Source organism: Chlorocebus sabaeus, chromosome 1, assembly GCF_047675955.1.
Source record: "Chlorocebus sabaeus isolate Y175 chromosome 1, mChlSab1.0.hap1, whole genome shotgun sequence".
NCBI classification, from domain to species: domain Eukaryota; kingdom Metazoa; phylum Chordata; class Mammalia; order Primates; family Cercopithecidae; genus Chlorocebus; species Chlorocebus sabaeus.
The window spans coordinates 45,338,124-45,360,029 of NC_132904.1; the positions used below are offsets into that span (position 1 = coordinate 45,338,124).

At 42.3% G+C, this 21,906-nt stretch overlaps 1 protein-coding gene across 1 annotated transcript in view; it reads right to left on the minus strand.

Annotated features, from left to right (window-relative positions):
• The window catches only part of NAV2 (neuron navigator 2), a 768,177-nt gene that overhangs the window by 614,414 nt on the left and 131,857 nt on the right, over window positions 1-21,906 (minus strand). The window lies entirely within an intron of this gene.

Genomic DNA, 21,906 nt, shown 5'->3' on the forward strand with positions numbered 1-21,906 from the left:
AAGGATTAGGTAACGTATCCACACACAAATGGTAAAAGTCCAGGGTAACCCCAGGTCTGGATGAACTCAATGCCATTCCCTTGTCATTGGGAGCCAACCTAGCCTTAAGCAAAAACAGTCAAGAAAACTGTTTTTGTTTGTTTGTTTTGTTTTTGTTTTTTAGTGATCACATTGCAAACTTTTTGGAATCATGCTAATTTCTTGTCATTTTAAAATAACTTGTTCATTCGATAGCATTATGGTAGCCAGCCTCTAAGATGGTCCTCAATGATCCTTGCCACCTAATATTCAGGCCCTTGTGTAGCACTGCTCACCCTGAACAGGACTAACCTGTGTAACAAACAGGATGTTGCCAACCTGATGTGTTGTGTGACTTCGGCAGCTAGATCATGAAATACACTGAGGCATCTGCCTTGTTCTTTCTTGAAGCACTTGCTTTGGGGGAAGTCAGTTACCATGTTGTTAGCATACTCAAGCAGCCCTGACAAGAAACTGAGGCCTTCTCTTGCAATCAGCACTAACTTGCCAGGCATGTGGGTAAATTGTCTCAGAAACAGGTCCTCCAGCCCTAGTCGAGCCTCCAGATGAGTGCAGCCCCAGCGAACATCTTGACTGCAACCTCATGAGTGACCTAGAGCTGGAACCACCCAGCTAGGCTGCTCCTGGGCTCCTGACCCAAAACAATGGAGAGATAATAAATGTTTATTGTTTTAAGCCATGAAGTTTTGAGGGTAATTTATTACAAAGCAACAGGTAACTAATCATTAGATATACATTTTTTAATCTTTGGGGAGGCTTTTTTAATCAGAGAAAAACATCCTAAGAAAAATAGTTGTGAGGTGGCGCGAAGATGGCCGAATAGGAACAGCTCCAGCCTCCAGCTCCCAGCGTGAGTGACACAGAAGACGGGTGATTTCTGCATTTCCAACTGAGGAACTGGGTTCATCACACTGGGGCATGTCAGACAGTGAGTGAAGGACAGTGGGTGCAGCCCAATGAGCAAGAGCCGAAGGAGGGCGAGGCATCGCCTCACCTGGGAAGCACAAGGGGGAAGGGAATTCTCTTTCCTAGCCAAGGGAAACTGTTACACACAACACCTGGAAAATCAGGTCACTCCCACCCTAATACTGCACTTTACCAAGGGTCTTAGCAAACGGCACACCAGGAGATTATATCCCATGGCTGACTTGGAGGGTCCCACATCTACAGAGCCTCCCTCATTGCTAGCACAGTAGTCTGAGATCTAACTGCAAGGTGGCAGCGAGGCTGGGGGAGGGGCACCCGCCATTGCTGAGGCTTAAGTAGGTAAACAAAGCCTCCGGGAAGCTCGAACTGGGTGGAGCCCACTGCAGCTCAAGGAGGCCAGCCTGCCTCTGTGGACTCCACCTCTGGGGACAGGGCATAGCCAAACAAAAGGCAGCAGAAACCTCTGCATATGTAAATGTCCCTGTCTGACAACTTTGAAGAGAGTAGTAGTCCTCCCAGCATGGAGTGTGAGATCTGAAAATGGACAGACTGCCTGCTCAAGTGGGTCCCTGACTCCCAAGTAGCCTAACTAGGAGATATCCCCCACTAGGGGCAGACTGACACCTCACACCTCACATGGCCAGGCACACCTCTGAGATGAAGCTTCCAGAGGAGCAATCAGACAGCAACTTTTGCTGTTCAGCAATATTCACTCTTCTGCAGCCTCCACTGCTGATACCCAGGCAAACAGGGTCTGGAGTGGACCTCGAGCAAACTCCAACAGACCTGCAGCTGAGGGTCCTGACTGTTAGAAGGAAAAATGACAAACAGAAAGGACATCCACACCAAAACCCCATTTGTATGTCGCCATTATCAAAGAACAAAGGTAGATAAAAACCACAAAGATGGGGAAAAAGCAGTGCAGAAAAGCTGGAAATTCTAAAATTCAGAGCACCTCTCCCCCTCCAAAGGAACGCAGCTCCTCACCAGCAATGGAGCAAAGCTGGACAGAGAATGACTTTGATGAACTGAGAGAAGAAGGCTTCAGACAATCAAACTTCTCCGAGCTAAAGGAGGAATTATGAACGCAGCGCAAAGAAACTAAAAACCTTGAAAAAAGATTTGATGAGCGGCTGACGAGAATAACCAATGTAGAGAAGTCCTTAAACGACCTGATAGAGATGAAAACCATGACACAAGAACTACGTGACAAATGCACAAGCTTCTAACCAACTCGATCAACTGGAAGAAAGGGTATCAGTGATTGAAGATCAAATGAATGAAATGAAGTGAGAAGAGAAGTTTAGAGAAAAAAGAGTAAAAAAAAAGATGAACAAAGCCTCCAAGAAATAAGAGACTTTGTGAAAAGACCAAATCTATGTCTGATTGGTGTATCTGAAAGTGATGAGGAGAATGGAGCCAAGTTAGAAAACACTCTACAGGATATCATCCAGGAGAACTTCCCCAACCTAGCAAGGCAGGCCAACATTCAAATTCAGGAAATACAGAGAACGCCACAAAGATACTCCTTGAGAAGAGCAACTCCAAGACACATAATTGTCAGATTCACCAAAGTTGAAATGAAGGGAAAAATGTTAAGGGCAGCCAGAGAGAAAGGTCGGGTTACCCACAAAGGGAAGCCCATCAGACTAACAGTGAATCTCTTAGCAGAAACTCTACAAGCCAGAAGAGAGTGGGGGCCAATATTCAACACTCTTAAAGAAAAGAATTTTCAACCCAGAATTTCATATCCAGCCAAACTAAATTTCATAAGTGAAGGAGAAATAAAGTCCTTTACAGACAAGCAAATGCTGAGAGATTTTGTCACCACCAGGCCTGCCCTACAAGAGCTCCTGAAAGAAGCACTAAACATGGAAAGGAACAACCGGTACCAGACATTGCAAAAACATGCCAAAATGTAAAGACCACCAATGTTAGGAAGAAACTGCATCAACTAACAAGCAAAATAACCAGCTAACATCATAATGACAGGATCAAGTTCACACATAACAATAAACTATTAATAGTTTAAGAATCTGCTTCAAAGGGAGTAGTCCTCCTCTGATGCTGAGAGGCTATTGGAATTTGGTCAGTCCAAAACTACAGCTGTTTCTCACTGCTACATGATGTTAAAATGGAAAGCTAGAGGGTTCCAAGATGGTAGAATAGGAACAGCTCCAGTCTACAACTCCCAGCATGAGTGATGCAGAAGGCAGGTGATTTCTGCATTTCCAACTGAGCTTTGAAGAGAGTAGTGGTTCTCCCAGCAAGGAGTTTGAGATCTGAGAAGGGACAGACTGCCTCCACAAATGGGTCCCTGGCCCCCGAGTAGCCTAACTGGGAGGCATCCCCCAGTAGGGGCAGACTGACACTTCTCATGGCTGGGTACCCCTCTGAGACGAAGCTTCCAGAGGAATGATCAGGCAGTACCACTTGCTGTTCAGCAATATTTGCTGTTCTGCAGCCTCTGCTGCTGATATCCAGGCAAACAGGGTCTGGAGTGGACCTCCAAGAAACCCCAACAGATCTGCAGCTGAGGGTCCTGACTGTTAGAAGGAAAACTAACAAACAGAAAGGACATCCACACCAAAACCCCATCTGTACATCACCATCATCAAAGACCAAAGGTAGATAAAACCACAAAGATGGGGAAAAAACAGAGCAGAGAAGTGGAAAATTCTAAAAATCAGAGCACCTCTCCCCCTCCACAGGAAAACAGCTCCTCACCAGCAATGGAACAAAGCTGGATGGAAAATGACTTTAACAAGTTGAGAGAAGAAGGCTTCAGACGATCATACTTTTCCAAGCTAAAGAAGGAAGTTCAAACCCATCGCAAAGAAGCTAAAAACCTTGAAAAAAGATTAGTTGAATGGCTAACTAGAATAACCAATGCAGAGAAGTCCTTAAATGACCTGATGGAGCTGAAAACCATGGCACAGGAAGTATGTGACGAATGCACAAGCTTCAGTAACCAATTCAATCAACTGGAAGAAAGGGTATCAGTAATTGAAGATCAAATGAATGAAATGAAGCGAGAAGAGTAGTTTAGAGAAAAAAGAGTAAAATGAAAGAAACAAAGCCTGCAAGAAATACGGGACTGTGAAAAGACTAAATCTACGTCTGATTGGTGTGCCTGAAAGTGACGGGGAAAATGGAACCAAGTTGGAAAACACTCTGCAGGATATTATCCAGGAGAACTTCCCCAACCTAGCGAGGCAGGCCAACATTCAAATTCAGGAAATACAGAGAATGCCACAAAGATATGCCTCTAGAAGAGCATAATTGTCAGATTCACCAAAGTTGAAATGAAGTAAGAAATGTTAAGGGCAGCCAGAGAGAAAGATCGGGTTACCCACAAAGGGAAGCCCATCAGACTAACAGCAGATCTCTCAGCAGAAACTCTATAAGCCAGAAGAGAGTGGGGGCTAATATTCAACATTCTTAAAGAAAAGAATTTTCAACCCAGAATTTCATATCCAGCCAAACTAAGCTTCATAAGTGAAGGAGAAATAAAATCCTTTACAAACAAGCAAATGCTGAGAGATTTTGTCACCACCAGGCCTGCCCTACAAGAGCTCCTGAAGGAAGCACTAAACATGGAAAGGAACAACTGGTACCAGCCACTGCAAAAACATGCCAAATTGTAACAATCATCGATACTAGGAAGAAACTGCATCAACTAACAAGCAAAATAACCAGCTAACATCATAATGACAGGATCAAATTCACACATAACAATAGTAACCTTAAATGTAAATGGGCTGAGCGCTTCAATTAAAAGACAAAGACTGGCAAATTGGATAAAGAGTCAAGACCCATCAATGTGCTGTATTCAGGTGACCCATCTTATGTGCAGAGACACACATAGGCTCAAAATAAAGGGATGGAGGAAGATCTACCAAGCAAATGGAAAACAAAAAAAGGCAGGGGTTGCAATCCTAGTCTCTGATAAAACAGACTTTAAACCAACAAAGATCAAAAGAGACAAAGGCCATTACATAATGGTAAATGGATCAATTCAACAAGAAGAGCTAACTATCCTAAATATATATGCACCCAATACGGGAGCACCCAGATTCATAAAGCAAGTCCTTAGAGACTTACAAATAGACTGAGACTCCCACATAGTAATAATAGGAGACTTTAACACCCCACTGTCATCATTAGACAGATCAACGAGATAGAAAGTTAACAAGGATATCCAGGAATTGAACTCAGCTTTGCACCAAGCAGATCTAACAGACATCTACAGAACTCTCCACTCCAAATCAACAGAATATACATTCTTCTCAGTGCCACATCGCACTTATTCCAAAATTGACTACATAATTGGAAGTAAAGCACTCCTCAGCAAATGTAAAAGAACAGAAATTATAACAAACTGTCTCTCAGACCACAGTGCAATCAAACTAGAGCTCAGGATTAAGAAACTCACTCAAAACCCACCCAACTACATGGAAACTGAATAACCTGCTCCTGAATGACTACTGGGTACATAACGAAATGAAGGCAGAAATAAAGATGTTCTTTGAAACCAATGAGAGCAAAGATACAACATACCAGAATCTCTGGAATATATTTAAAGCATTGTGTAGAGGGAAATTTATAGCACTAACTGCCCACAAGGGAAAGCAGGAAAGATCTAAAATTGACACCCTAACATCACAATTAAAAGTACTAGAGAAGCAAGAGCAAACAAATTCAAAAGCTAGCAGAAGGCAAGAAATAACTAAGATCAGAGCAGAACTGAAGGAGACAGAGATACAAAAAGCCCTTCAAAAAATCAATGAATCCAGGAGCTGTTTTTTTTTTTTTTTTGAAAAGATCAACAAAATTGATAGACTGCTAGCAAGATTAATAAAGAAGAAAAGAGAGTAGAATCAAATAGATGCAACAAAAATGATAAAAGGGATATCACCACTGATCCAACAGAAATACAAACTACCATCAGAGAATGCTATAAACACCTGTACGCAAATAAACTAGAAAATCTAGAAGAAATGGATAAATTCCTGGACACACACACTTCCCCAAGGCTAAATCAGGAAGAAGTGGAATCCCTGAATAGACCAATAAAAAGCTCTGAAATTGAGGCAATAATTAATAGCCTACCAACCAAAAAAAGTCCAGGACCAGACAGATTCACAGCCGAATTCTGCCAGAGGTGCAAAGAGGAGTGGGTACCATTCCTTCTGAAACTATTCCAACCAATAGAAAAAGAGGGAATGCTCCCTAACTAATTTTATGAGGCCAACATCATCCTGATACCAAAACCTGGCAGAGACACAACAAAAAAAGATAATTTTAGGACAATATCCCTGATGAACATTGATGCAGAATCCTCAATAAAATACTGGCAAACCGAATGCAGCAGCACGTCAAAAAGCTTATCCACTATGATCAAGTGGGCTTCATCCCTGGGATGCAAGGCTGGTTCAACATATGCAAGTCAATAAACGTATTCTAGCATGTAAACAGAACCAAAGACAAAAACCACATGATTGTCTCAATAGATGCAGAAAGGGCCTTTGACAAAATTCAACAGTCCTTCATGCTAAAAACTCTCAATAAATTTGGTATTGATGGAACATATCTCAAAATAATAAGAGCTATTTATGACAAACCCACAGCAATATCATAGAAATAAAGGGTATTCAATTAGGAAAAGAAGAAGTCAAATTGTCCCTGTTTGCAGATGACATGATTGTATACTTAGAAAACCCCATCATCTCAGCCCAAAATCTCCTTAAGCTGATAAGCAACTTCAGCAAAGTCTCAGGATACAAAATCAATGTGCAAAAATCACTAGCATTCTTATACACCAATAACAGACAAACAGAGAGTCAAATCATGAGTGAACTCCCATTCACAATTGCTTCAAAGAGAATAAAATACCTAGGAATCCAACTTACAAGGGAGGTGAAGGACCTTTTCAAGGAAAACTACAAACCACTACTCAGTGAAATAAAAGAGGACACAAACAAATGGAAGAACATTCCATACTCATGAATAGGAAGAATCAATATCGTGAAAATGGCCATACTGCCCAAGGTAATTTATAGATTCAATGCCATCCCCATTAAGCTACCAATGACTTTCTTCACAGAATTGGAAAAAACTGCTTTAAAGTTCATATGGAACCAAAAAAGAACCTGCATTGCCAAGAGAGTCCTAAGTCAAAAGAACAAAGCTGGAGGCATCATGCTACCTGACTTCAAACTACACTACAAGGCTACAGTAACCAAAATAGCATGGTACTGGTACCAAAACAGAGATATAGACGAATGGAACAGAACAGAGCCCTCAGAAATAATACCACACATCTACAGCCATCTGATCTTTGACAAACCTGACAAAAACAAGAAATAGGGAAAGGATTCCCTATTTAATAAACAGTGCTGGGAAAACTGGCTAGGCATAAGTAGAAAGCTGAAACTGGATCCCTTCCTAACACCTTATACAAAAATTAATTCAAGATGGATTAAAGACTTAAATGTTAGACCTAAAATTACAAAAACCCTAGAAGAAAAACTAGGCAATACCATTCAGGACATAGGCATGGGCAAGGACTTCATGACTAAAACACCAAAAGCAATAGCAACAAAAGTCAAAATTGACAAATGGGATCTAATTAAACTAAAGAGCTTCTGCACAGCAAAAGAAACTACCATCAGAGTGAACAGGCAATCTACAGAATGGGAGAAAATTTTTGCAATCTACTTATCTGACAAAGGGCTAATATCCAGAACCTACAAAGGACTCAAATTTACAAGAAAAAAACAAACAACCCCATCAAAAAGTGGGCAAAGGATATGAACAGACACTTCTCAAAAGAAGACATTTATGCAGCCAACAGACACATGAAAAAATATCCATTATCACTGGCCATCAGAGAAATGCAAATCAAAACCACAATGAAATACCATGTCACACCAGTTAGAATGGCGATCACTAAAAAGTCAGGAAACAACAGTTGCTGGAGAGGATGTGGAGAAATAGGAACACTTTTACACTGTTGGTGGGACTGTAAACTAGTTCAACCATTGTGGAAGACAGTGTGGCGATTCCTCAAGGATCTAGAACTAGAAATAACATTTGACCCAGCCATCCCATTACTGGGTATATACCCAAAGGATAATAAATCATGCTGTTATAAAGACACATGCACACGTATGTTTATTGCGGAACTATTCACAATAGCAAAGACTTGGAATCAACCCAAATGTCCATCAGTGACAGACTGAATTAAGAAAATGTGGCACATATACACCATGGAATACTATGCAGCCATAAAAAAGAATGAGTTCATGTCCTTTGTGGGGACATGGATACAGCTGGAAACCATTATTCTCAGCAAACTATCACAAGAACAGAAAACCAAACACTGCATGCTCTCACTCATAGGTGGGAATTGAACAATGAGATCACTTGGACACAGGAAGGGGAACATCACACACTGGGGCTTGTTGTGGGGTAGGGGGAGTGGGGAGGGATAGCATTAGGAGATACATCTAATGTAAATGATGAGTTAATGCGTGCAGCACACCAACATGGTACATGTATACATATGTAGCAAACCTGCATGTTGTGTCCATGTACCCTAGAACATAAAGTCTAATCCAAAATAAACAAATAAATAAAAAGAAAAATAGTCACTCTGTGACTCTGAATCTCACCCAATGTTAGAGCTCCTGTTTTCACTGTCTCTACTCCTAGTTTATAGAGAAATGCCTACTTTTCTGCTTCTTCCTTTCTGGAAGCCTCCTGCACTCTTTGGGCCTCAGCTGTATCCACTGTGTCAGATGGGAGGTGGGATGATGTGATCCCCAAATCCAACATTAGCCTCCCTTAGACCTACCCCCGCATCTTCTGTCCTCTTTCCCTGTCTCCTCTCCCCCTCTAACTGACCCCCACACCTGCTTAAACATCACTTTGTCAGAGAAGCCTAGACAGCAACATCTGCCACTTGTTCTCCCTTAGCAATCTGTTCTTCTCTGATTTATTTTTCTCTTTAAGTTTTATCATGATATATAATATATAAAATTACACATAAAAACATGTATATTTATATATAATATAAAGTTAGATATATATATATGTAATTTTTTCATTTATATTCTCTCTCTCATCCATGCATTTAGGCTTTAAGAAAGCAGATACACCTGTGCCTAGAATAAATCCTGGAACACAGTAGATGCTCAATAAATGCTTGCTGAATGAATGGATGGATAACAGAATAAATGAATGACAGCTCATTTCTAAGTATTTTCTGTAAGTTCTGCAACCTAGAGGTGTTAGGCAATGTATTAAGTAAGCTGTATGTCACCAGCCAGTGTCACCACCTCTCGGCAGCTTTCCCTTTACCAGGCTTAATTGAGGGCTCTCTGCCCACAACCAGGTTTGCTTCCCTCTCTCATTGCAGGAAACACACCACACTACAGTGGTCTGTTTACAGCCTGTCACTCCCATTAAAATCTGTGTATCTGGACGGCAGGGGCAGGGACTACTTCACTTCTGGATGTCCCGTTCCTAATGGAGAGCTTGGAGCTTGCTTGCTGAATTGAATGAAGGAAACCGCCAATGTGAGATAAGGAAAGAACAAACACATAAATGAAAAGAGTTTTCCCAAGGGAACTCAGCTGTCACAGGCTGAGGTGACAGCTGAGTTCATGCCGTGACCTAAGGGGTTGATAAGTGTCCCCTCCAAACTGTGCAGTCCACAAGTTATCCATGGGTCCTCTGGAGACCCAGGCCCTAAGGCTTGCCTGCTTCAAGCAGGAGTGAGTTTTCCTGTCAGGATTCTCCTCTGAGGACAGAGATCAGTCCCAGCAGGGGCAGAGGAAAGAATGGGTTGCACTAGTCCTAATCAGAAGCCCACAGCACCACAACAGCCCAGGGGGTCAGCTGCTGGAGGCTAACTCAGAATGCGGGGAGGAGACTAGTGGATCCCTAAAGACCAGCCATGTGGGCTCTCATTCTACACTCAGCAACCTTCCTCCTGTAGGGCAGGCTGTGCAGGGCAAGTGTTCAGGAATCTAGGTCATCCAGTGGTTTTCAACTAGGTTTCACATCAGTATTACATCCTCCAGAGACTCAGGAAAACTGGGGTGGGGTCTTTGTATCCTTATAATTAAAAAACTCCACAGATGACCCTGATGCATGACCTGCGTTGAGAACATCTGCATTTAGATCACAAGTTTTGCACCAGACACATATAGGCTTAACCCCTGGCTCAGTTACAATGATCTGTGTGGCATTAATTCTGCATCTTAGTTTCTTCATCTGTAAAATGGGGACAACTTTACCGGGAAGTGTGAGGATTAAATGGCATATCAGCATTTCCTAGCAAAGAGCACATATTCATTAGTGTGTAGTAAATACTAGTAAGTGGCAGCTCAAAGAAGAATGATTTGGGGCCCAGGGGGAAAAAAAGAATTTATGTGTCAAAGTGTTGTCACTTGTGAGCCAAGAATTCAGAGAACTTAAGAGATCCTGAGTCCCTGGACAATTAAATGCATAACTATTTGTGACATGAAGCCCCAGCCAGTGTTTGCTCTCACCCACAGTGACCTAACTGGCCCATCCATGGCCCTCTTGCCACTTCTTTCAGCTGTCTCGTCTTCTGTTCCAAGAAGGTCTGTCCCTTCTCCAGAAGGGTCACACATCACAGCACCTGGGTCAGTCACTCGTGCATCTGTTGGGGTCCTGCGTCCCGGGGCCACTGCTCTGCAGAGTTCAGTCTGGTCTGCAGGGATCAGGCCAGTGTCAGTCATCTCCACAGCTACAGAGCCAGCCAGAGGGGAGATCAAACAGTTCTCTTGCTAAGAGGATTTGTAAAATACACAGAACATTAAGCATAGGCAGCTACCGGTCTGCTATATTGCTTTCTTTCCTGCTTTTCTTTTTAAGGAGGCAAAATAATTTTTCTTACAGCAAATAGAGAACTGAACTCCACTCTCTGTCTGGCATTCATTAAGTTCAGGGCACTTCCTCCAGGTCAGAGAAGATGCTAAAAGGGAATGGTCAGGAGGGATGGCAGGGAATGCAGCAACTGTCCCAGGCAGCTCTAAAGGGATATCTGTCTCTCCAATCCCACCTGCCACATGCCCCACCCTGAAGGCTCCATCCGGTGGCAGTCCCAGGGGGCTGCGTCAGCCAATGGCTGGGGGTGGGGCGGTGGGGCGTGCTTTCTGTTCACAAGTGCCCTGCAGAACTGGCCTCTCCAGGGATTGGTATAGCTCAGGGATGCTGAGCTTTTTTATAATAGGGTAATGACAAGTCATGTTTTATTATAAATTTTAACAATATTTCATGCTCATGGATACATCATAGACATTACAGAGAGGCTTTAAGAAGAAGGGAAAATCACTAAAATCCACCTCTTAGAGATAAACGCTATTGGCATGTTTCTCTCCTAACTTTTTCAATAGATTCCTACATACTTATGAGATCATGCTGTATAAATATGTATGTAATATGATTTTAAATTTCCACTAAAATACCTTTAATCACCTTCATTGTGGTGGTCGTGGTGCAGATACCTTTAATTCCAGTATAGCATTCTATTGGAGGAGAAGGATAATGGGGGGAGGGAAGAACCAATTAGGAGGAGAGAGAGGGGAGGGGGCAGGGGAGGAGAGAAGGATTGCCAGCCTCCACCCAGTGATTAACCTGAGCTGGGCACTGTGTAAAGTGCTTTATGTACGTTCTTTCATTTTACCCATATAGCAACATTATCGACCTGGACTATTATTATCAGCCTACATTGTACATAAGAAAACTGTGGCTCAGAGAGGTAAAGTAGAAGGTGCTCCAGTTACAGAGACATTAAGGAGCTGAGGTGAGACTCAGAATCTGGTCCAGTCCCAAGTTTCACCTCCGGAACTCTCAGCCACTGACTTAGGATGTACCGTGTCACATCTAACCTCTCTTCCCTCGGTGAAAATACAGGCATCCATTTGCTTTTGTAATAATACGAGTATTGAATATCTTTGTCCGTGTGACTTTAAGCATTTGTCTTATTATAGCCTTTGGATAAAATCCTGAAAGATAAAGTTTTTACAAAGGAGAGCCTTTATGTCTGTTGGGATTTGCTTTTGCTAAATAGAACAGAGAAAGTTAAAATAGCAATCGTTTAAATGAGACAGATGTTTATTTTTATATAAGAAGTTGGGAGGTTGGCAGAGTTGATATTGTGCCACAAAAAGAAGAAGCCAGTCCCTTTCAGCTTACCCTCTGATTTCCCTAGAATGTGGTTGTTATCCTCATAGTACAAGATGGCTGCTAGAACTACAGTCATCACATCCCAAATTTCAAGCAGCCAGATGGAAGAGGAGACGAAGAAGGTGTGCTCCCTCTCTTTCAGACACATGCTGATATTTAACACAGTAAATTTAGGGAAATATCCACATTTGGCTACGAGGAAAGCTGAGAAATAGTGGCATACCTTGTTTCATTGTGCGTTGTTTTAATTTGCCTCACAGGTATTGAGGGTTTTGTTTGTTTGTTTTAACAAATTGAAAGGTTGTGGCAATCCTGTGTCTAGCAAATCCACTGGTGCTGTTTTCCCAATAGCATGTGCTCACTTCATGCCTCTGTGCCACAGTTTGGTAATTCTCATAATATTTCAAGCATTTTCATTATTATTGTATCTGTTACGGTGACCCATGATCCGTGATCTGTGATGTTACTGCTATTTGGGGGTACCATAAACTGTGCCCAAGATTAGATGGCAAACTTAATCAATCAATGTTGTCTGTGTTTTGACTTCTCCACTGAATGGCCCTTTCCCCATTTCTCTCTCTCTCTCTGTTTCTCTCTCTCTCTCTCTCTCTCTCTTTGGGTCTCCCTATTCCCTGAGACACAATAATACTGAAATTAGGCCAACTAATAACCCTACAATGGCCTCTAAGTGTTCAAGTGAAAGGAAGAGTCACACATCTCTCACTTTAAATCAAAAACTAGAAACTATTAAGCTTAGTGAGGAAGGAATGATGAAAGCCCAGATAAGCTAAAAGCTAGGCCTTTTGCACCAAAGAGCCAAATTTTGAATGCAAAGAAAAAGCTTTTGAAGGAAGTTAAAAGTGTTATTCCAGTGAACACACAAGTGATAAGAAAGCAAAACAGCCTTATTGCTAATATGGAGAAAGTTCTAATTGTCTGGACAGAAGATCAAATCATCCACAACATTCCCTTAAGCCAAAGCCTAATTTAAAGACATGCCCTAAATCTCTTCAATTCCATGAAGGCTGAGAGAGATGAGGAAGCTGCAGAGGAAAAGTTTGAAGCTAGTAGAGGTTGGTTCATGAGGTTTAAGGAAAACAGCCACCTCCATAACATAAAAATACAAGGTGAAGCAGAAAGTGTTGATGGGGAAGCTGCAAGTTATCCAGAAGATCTAGCTAAGATCATTGATGAAGGTGGCTACACTAAACAACTGATTTTCAGTGAATATGAAACAGCATTCTATTGGAAGAAGATGCCATGTAGGACTTTCATAGCTAGAGAGGAGACTCAATGGCTGACTTCAAATCTTCAAAGGACAAGCTGACTCTCTTGTGAAGAGTTCATGTAGCTCGTAACTTGAAGTTGAAGCCAACACTCATTTACCATCCTGAAAATCCTAGGGCCCTTAAGGATTACACTACATCTACTGCCTGTGCTCAATAAATGGAATGACAAAGCCTGGATTAGAGTCCATTCATTTACAGCATGGTTTACTAAATATTTTAAGTCCACTGTTGAGACCTACTCCTCAGAAAAATATATTCTTTTCAAGATATTATTGCTCATTGACAAGGCACTTTGCAAAAGCTCTGATGGAGGTATACAAGGAGATTAATGCTGTTTTCCTGCCTGTTAACATAGCATCCCTTCTGCTACCCAGGGATCAAGGAATAATTTCAACTTTGAAGTCTTATTATTTCAAAAATACATTTCAAAAGGCTATAGCTGCCATGGATTACAATTTCAGACATGGAGCTGAGCAAAGTAAATTGAAAACCTTCTGGAAAATATCCACTACCCTAGATGCTATTAAGAACATTCATGATTCACGGGAGAAGGCCAAAGTATCAACATTAATGGAAGTTTGGAAGAAGTTGATTCCAATCTTCATGGATGGCTTTGAGAGGTTCAAGACCTCAGTGGAAGAAGTAACTACAGATGTGGTGTAAATAGCAAGAGAACTAGAATTAGAAGTGGATCCTGAAGATGTGACTGAATTGCTGCAATCTCATAATAAACTTAAATGAATGAGAAGTTGCTTCTTACGGATGTGCAAAGAAAATGGTTCCTTAAGATAGAATCTGCTCCTGGTGAAGATGCTGAGAACGTTATTGAAATTCCAACAAAGGATTTAGAATATTATATAAGCTTATTTAATAAAACAGCAGTAGGGCTTCAGAGGATTGAGTTCAATATGAAATAATTTCTACTGTGGGTAAAATGCTATCAAATAGCATCATATGCTACAGAGAAATCTTTCATGAAAGGAAGGGTCCATGGATGTGGCAAACTTCATTGTTGACTTATTTTAAGCAATTGCCACAGTCTCGTCAACCTTCAGTAACTGCCACCCTAATCAGTTAGCATCCATCAACATTGAAGCAAGACCCTCCACTAGCAAAAAGATTGTGACTCACTAAAGGCTCAGATGGTCATTAGCACTTTTTGACAATAAAGTATTTTACATAAGATATATACATTGTTTCAAGACATAATGCTATTGCATACTTAATAGACTACAATATAGCATAAATATAACTTCTATATGTACTGGAAAAATAAAAAATTCATGTGACTTACTGTTGTATTGGTCTGGAACTGAACCCACGATATCTGCAATGTATGCCTGTGCAGTGTTTACCTGGGTGCGAATATGTGTCCAGCTAAATATTGGGGTTCTGGGACTGTGGAATAAAGAATGTATATTCCAGCCTCCTGTGGATCCTGTGACAGCGTTCCTCTCATGGAGCAATGGAAGTCAGGAAACAGTTTGGGGGAGAAGCATCTATCTTTATTAGAAATATCATAACAATAGTTAGATGGACTTAGTACCTAGTATATCCCAATACTCCACAAGACAGTTCTCATATGTCATCTCTGATCTTACAGTTAGAGAGCTGAGAATCAGGCCCAGGTGATTCTCTAGCATATGCTGAGCACCAACTCCATGCAATTTATTTTAACTTCTGACATCCAAGCTGTTGTTTTGCCTCACACGATGTGCTCCTGTAAGTCATAGACTGTGACCTTCATTTCATGGATGAAGAACTGAGATGTAGGAAGTGATAAAAGTTACTCAAATCTGCCTGTGAATAGTGAAACTGGAATTAAGCAACACTCTGTGTGAAACTAGAGTCTCTGCCTTCCCACATCATAGGACAGTGTTCCTTTATTTTCTAAGAAACATATTATTAGAAGTGACAGCAGAGGTAGAAAGGCACCACAATTTTCACGATGCCCTTCTTCTTCCCTTCTTACTTCCATAGGAGCTTAAGATAACAATGTTGGGTCTCAGAGTTTGACTTATTTGCAGGTGGGGCTTCAACTAAGGTGTAGACCTTTGGGAAAGGGATAGTGGGACCTTGTATCTTCACAGTACCAGAGACCCTCCCTCAGCTGAGAGAGTCTCATCGCCTCTCCTGTGAGAGAAAGGGAACCTTCTGGACACTGTTTTCTCTGTCCATGGAGAAACAGACCCTCAGACAGTAGAAGAGATGCTGAGTTCTGGGCCCAGGCCAGCATCGACTGAATGGTAGACCCCTGAGAGCAGATTCAAAATGTCCTTTGAGTCACTGTCTGTCCAAGTGACACAAAGCATCCTCGGGGAGAAAACTGTCTGCTTTACCCCAAAGAAAGGAGGACAGACAGGGTCACTCTCTAGACTGGAAGAACTGTCAGCAGGCATCTGAAATACTGCATGAAGAGTTTGGACTCATGCCTTGCCCATAGTAAGTAGTCAATAAATGGCCACACTTAGTCATTCATTTGTACATTATTTGTATTTGTACATGTATTTGTATGTAATTATGTCAATAATAATGCAAAGGTAGAATTTATTATTTGTTATTATTAGATGCCACTATCGAGCAATAACTAGCTGCTACTTTTCTATGCATTATTGAATTTAATATTTCTAACAATGCTGTGGAATAAGTATTACGATCCCCAATTTAGAGGTAAAGCAACTGATGATTTATGAAATCACTCCCTGTAGGGCACACATCTGAGAAGGACAGAAGTGAGATGCTAATCCAGGGCCATCTGACTCCAGCTTTCCCACCCTCACCTTTATATTACCATCTATACATTTGTGCCATGTGATTAAGCATAATTCAAAATGTACTGCCTCAGTTGTTCTCAATGAGAACATTCTCTCTCCATAGCCATTCCTGCTTAGCAATGCCTGCACATTGAATGAGTATAAAGGATGACAGTCTCAAATGCACTGAAGTGTTATTGGGATTAATAAAGTTAGTTATAACATCACTGTATTTAGAGTAGCTTCTTGTCATTTTGCATCTTTTCAATCAATGGATACAAAAAGCAAAATTGCTAAGGTGGAGGAGGGCGTTGGTCCCAGAAATCTTGCAGTTCTGATTCACCAACCCAACCCCTTTATTTTACACATGGAGAAACTGTGGGAGAAAGAGTGGCAGTGCTATGTCTGGGATCACTTAGTGACAGCATGTGATATTTATCTTGCCTTCCTGAAGCTGGGGGAAGTGGGGAAGGTACTTCCTAATTTTTAGGATATCTCTGGCTTTTTAAATCCACGACTCCCCTAAACTCTAGAAGTATGCATTAGCTATCTCTTGATGTGCAACAAATTATCTCAAAACTCTGTGGCTTGAAACAACAAAAATTTGTGTCTGTCAGTAATCCAAAGAGAGTTTAACTGGGTCCTCTACTTTGGGGTCTCTTACATGCTGAAATCAAGGTACTGGCTGGGGCTACAGTCATGGTTTCTGAGGCACAGGGTCCCAGAGGGAGATTATAAGTGGATGCATCTAAACCCTGTCAAAGTTTAATGGGAAAAATTCACTTCCCAGCTCACTCGCATGGTCGTTGGCATGAATCAGTTCCTTGCAGGCTGTTGCACTAAGGGTCTTAGTTCTCACTGGCTGTTGGCCAGACGTTGTCCTCAGTTCTTGCCACATGGACCTATGTAACATGGCTGCTGACTTCAGCAAAGCAAGCAGTCCAAGAAGGCTATAGAAAGAGTTCAGCTGGATAGAAGTCACAGCCTTTTGCAACCTAATATGGAAGTGACATCCCATCTCTGTTGCCATGTTCTATTTGTTAGAAGCAAGGCAATATGGGAGAGGATTACCTGAGGGGTGAATACTAGAGGCAAGGATCATTGGAAACATATCAAATGTTGCTTATTACAGAATATCATCTCCTTTTCCCATTTTCAGAAGCTGTTACTTTTCCTTATGATGAATATTTTTAACAGGAATGCCTTTCAGCTCTGAATCAACAGATCCACTTCCAGGTGACCTTGCAAGTGACGAGTCTTTACATTCTAAAATTGTTAAGTCAGTTCTACTGGTTGCACCCTGTCTCTGCTTCAGACCCAGGCTCAGAGAGCAGGACAGCTGGAAGGGACCTCAATGTCCTCTAGGTATTTTCTAGATAAAGAGGCCCAGTGAGGGAAAGCCACTTACCCAGGTAATGTGCCTGAACCCTATTCTTTGGTCTTTAGCCCCAGAGCCTCTATGGGTAGAGGGAGTCCACTTCTATCCTTATCATTCTCTCAAGTCCAAGAGAAAACACTTGCTTGGTTTCAACTTTCCCTGGGCATCCTGTGGGGCTTGCAGGAGCTCTTTTGGTGCTAACTGAAGGATCCCAGAAGGTGTTCCAATGGATGGAGGATTGTTCTATATCTGAGGAACTACCCATTAATTCCTTCATTCACTCATTCATAGGAGGCTTCAGAGAGAAGATGATGCCTGAGCTGAGTCTTGAAGGATAAAAGATGGAGAGGGTGACTGTATTAGTCCATTCTCACGCTGCTATAAAGAACTGCCCAAGACTGGGTAATTCATAAAGGAAAGAGGTTTAATTGACTCACAGTTCCACATAGTTGGGGAGGCCTCAGGAAATTTACAATCATGGTGGAAGGGAAAGCAAACACGTCCTTCTTCACATGGCAGCATGAGAGAGAAGTGCTGAGCAAAAGGGATAAAAGCCCCTTATAAAACCATCAGTTCTCATGAAAACTCACTTACTATCATGAGAACAGCATGAGGGTAACCGCCCCCATGATTACCTCCCAATGGATCCCTCCATGACATGTGGAGATTATGAAAACTACAGTTCAATATGTTCAAGATGAGATTTGGGTGGGGACATAGCCAAACCATATCATTGACTAAGGCAGAAGTACCAGAAAGACAAAAGGCCTGAAGGATTGACAAAATGATGAGGAAGGCCATCACCTAGTGGCTTTGGAGGCACAGGGTCCCAGGAAGAGATTATAAATGGATGCACCTAAGCCCTTCCTGTTCCTGGGCAGCCAGCCTCAATTCTACCCACAGTTACTCGGCTACCACCCACCTTTGCTTGGTTGGCTTTGCAGTCCAGAGGCTATACTGGACAAACATCAGAGGAAGGATGTTTTGCACCTGTTTTGCAGGGCTACTGTGGGGTGATGCTTTTGCTGTATCTCATTCCTGAAGGGCTGCCAAGCTCACCCTATTGAGAGGAGCAAACCTCAAGAGCAGTGCCAAACTTCTCTACTGGCATCAGGTGGAGGGCACATGGTGGAGGAGGTTCTTGCATTCATTTCTGCCCAACCTCCTTTCTCCTGCCCTGCAGTCAGGCTCAAGCTTGCCCTGCACACTGTAATAACACAAGCCTGGCAATGGCACAATTGAGAAACAAGTAATGTTTGTTCCATGGCATCTTCATTCCATAGTATCCCACCCCTGGACACTCTGTGCCCTGTAACTTGGATCCATCCCCTGGTCTCCCCACACTAGTTCTTGGTCTCTTTTTTTTTTTTTTTAATTCCTTAATAGATCCTCCCATATAAAAACTCATCCTACCTCTTACTATCCTTCCAGGAATATTTTTCATGGGAAGAAAATTTAACCTAATGGGCATTAATGGGTGGGAATAAGTTTGTTGAATTGACTTCCCAGGTGCCATATTTAAATGTTCACAATTGATTTCTGGAGACCATGTCTCCCCAAAGGGGTGATTGCAGTTGTTGAATTAACAAGGTCAGTGAAGGTATTTGGGAGTGGATGGGCCTTTAAATGTCCCTCAGTCAAGACCTGTGTGTTGGTCTTCCTGGTAGTCTGGTCCCAGGCTAGAAGAGAGGGTAGAGATGAAGCAACCCATTCTTTATGATTCTCTATTCTCTCACCTCCCACTTGGACCTGAAACCCAGATGGATATCTCAAGTCAAAGGGTTCTGGGGATGAAAAGTCAGGACTAGACAGAGCCTTGGATAACACCATATCTTGACCCCTCCACATACCACACTTACACTTTATGGTTAAGGAGACATCACCAGGCAGGAAAAGCAACTTGCCTAAGGACACACAGCAAGTTATGGCAAAGTAAAGTTCTTAGGCCCCTAGATAAGGACCTTTGCACTACAACAGCTCCAGGAGTCTACAGGAGTTTCTTGTGATACGTACTAGGGCAAGGCCAAGGTGGGGAATAGAATAACTGAGTCTGTAGCCTGGGACTCTAGTGCACAGGAAGGACTGAAGGTATCCCAAGACACAGGAATTTCTCCTGACCTTGGGTCAAGGTGGACAAAGCCTATTGCTGCCTCCTCCTGAGAAATAAAGAATACTAGGCCAGGCACGGTAGCTCACGTCTGTAATCCCAGCACTTTGGGAGGCTGAGGCAGGCCGATCACGAGGTCAGGAGATCGAGACCATCCTGGCTAACATGGTGAAACCCCATCTCTCCTAAAAATACAAAAAATTAGCCAGGCGTGGTGGCAGGCACCTGTAGTCCCAGCTACTTGGGAGGCTGAGGCCGTAGAATGGTGTGAAGCCGGGAGGTGGAGCTTGCAGTGAGCTGAGATTGCACCACTGCACTCCAGCCTGGGTGACAGAGGGAGACTCCATCTCAAAAAAAAAAAAAAAGAAAAAAAAAGAAAAGAAAAAGAAAAAAAAGAAAGAATACCAGAAGTTGGAACTTTCTCCAAGAGGGGTCCAACCCTGAGAATAGGATGCTGTCATCCCAAGGTCTAGGAGAACAGATCTCAAGGTCTAGGCAAAGGCCTCTCAGGGTCAAGAGCCAGTGTCCCTTCCTCTAGGCACAGGAAGTGTCAGTTGGCTAAGTTGCTCTTTTGGGGACTGTTTTCCAGGGAACTATATGATTCCTAAGAAGAGATGCTTTCTAACAGCCAGAACTTTGAAATAGTGGAACCAGCTCCCTTGGAGGAGGTGACCTCCCTGTCATTAGAGATGTATAAGAAACAGTTGAACCAGTATCTGAGGATGCTGCAGAGGTCACTGACCCCAAAGTACCTTCCAACCTCTCAAGATAGGAGGCAGCACAGTGCAGAAGAAAGAGTCAGGCTTTAATTAATAAACTCATTCCTTAGGGGTCTTGGAAAACTCTGAGACTCTGTGTGAGTGTGTGTGTGTGTGTGTGTGTGTGTGTGTGTGATCAGTCACAAATCCAAAGTCATGCAGAGCATGGAGGAGATGGAGATCAGTGTAGCAGAACTCAAGAGGCAGAAGAGGTGGTACTTTAGTTAGCAAGAAGGCACATGGAGCACACCTCCCAATGGTCTATGGCACTCCAGAGGGGTGGGGCCCTGTGGATAAGGCCTGTTGAGTTAAAATTTGGGTTCTAGAATCAAGAAACTTCAGTTTTCATTCCGGCTCTGCTGCTTCCTGGACATGTCATGTTACTTCTGTGTGCCTAAGTTTTATCTTTTGAAAGACAAGAACAGTAGTCCCCCCTTAACCGTGTGGGATGCATTTCTAGACCCCCAGTGGATGCCTGAAACTGTGGATAGTACAGAACCTGATGGCTGTTAATCAGAACACGTTTCTGTTTATGTCATCCATCAACAAACTTAATACATTTTCCATCTTAATGAAGCACTTATCATGCACTGTAGCCATAACTTTTGCAGTATAAGGTGGGACAGCAAAACTAGCATGCATTTTTTTTCTTCTTCACAATTTCCTCCTTCTTAGCAACCTCAGCATATGACCTTTTTTCTTTTCTTATTAAGTTAAGAACTTTCACCTTTTAACTTAAAGGTAGCACAGCACTTCAAGCATTCTCTTTGGCACATCCAAATCTCCAGCATCACTACCCTTGTGCTTTGGGGTCATTATTAAGTGCAATAACGGTTACTTGAACAGAAGCACAACAATACCATGACAGTTAATGTGATAACTAAGATAGCTACCAAGTGACCAATGGGTGGGTGGTGTCTACAGCAAAAATACACTGGGCAAATGGAGGATTCATGTTCTGGGCAGAATGACATGCAATTGAAAACTTAAGGATTGCTCCTTTCTAGAATTTTTCATTTAATATTTTCAGACTGTGGTTGATCACAGGTAACTGAAACCATGGATAAGGGGGGACTACTATATACTCATAGTACTTACTTGCCTACAACAAATTGTTTTGAGGATCTTGTTTAATTAGCGAGCAGACTAAAGGACTTAACACTGTGTCTGACAAGTGGCAAGCTTGGCTCAATAAATGGAAACTGCTATTCATTTTAAGACATGAGGTGTGGGCAGGCAATGGTGTGCAACAGCCAAGAGAGGCATGGTGGGAATGTAAGCTGCTGCCTTGCCTCAGCCTTCCCTATGAACAACTCCCCACAACCTATATACGCATGCACATATACACATGTGCACGTGTGTGTCTGTGGAGTCCCCAAAGCTCTCCAGCACACTGGCACTTAGGTACAGGCTGAAATTGATCCCAACTGCC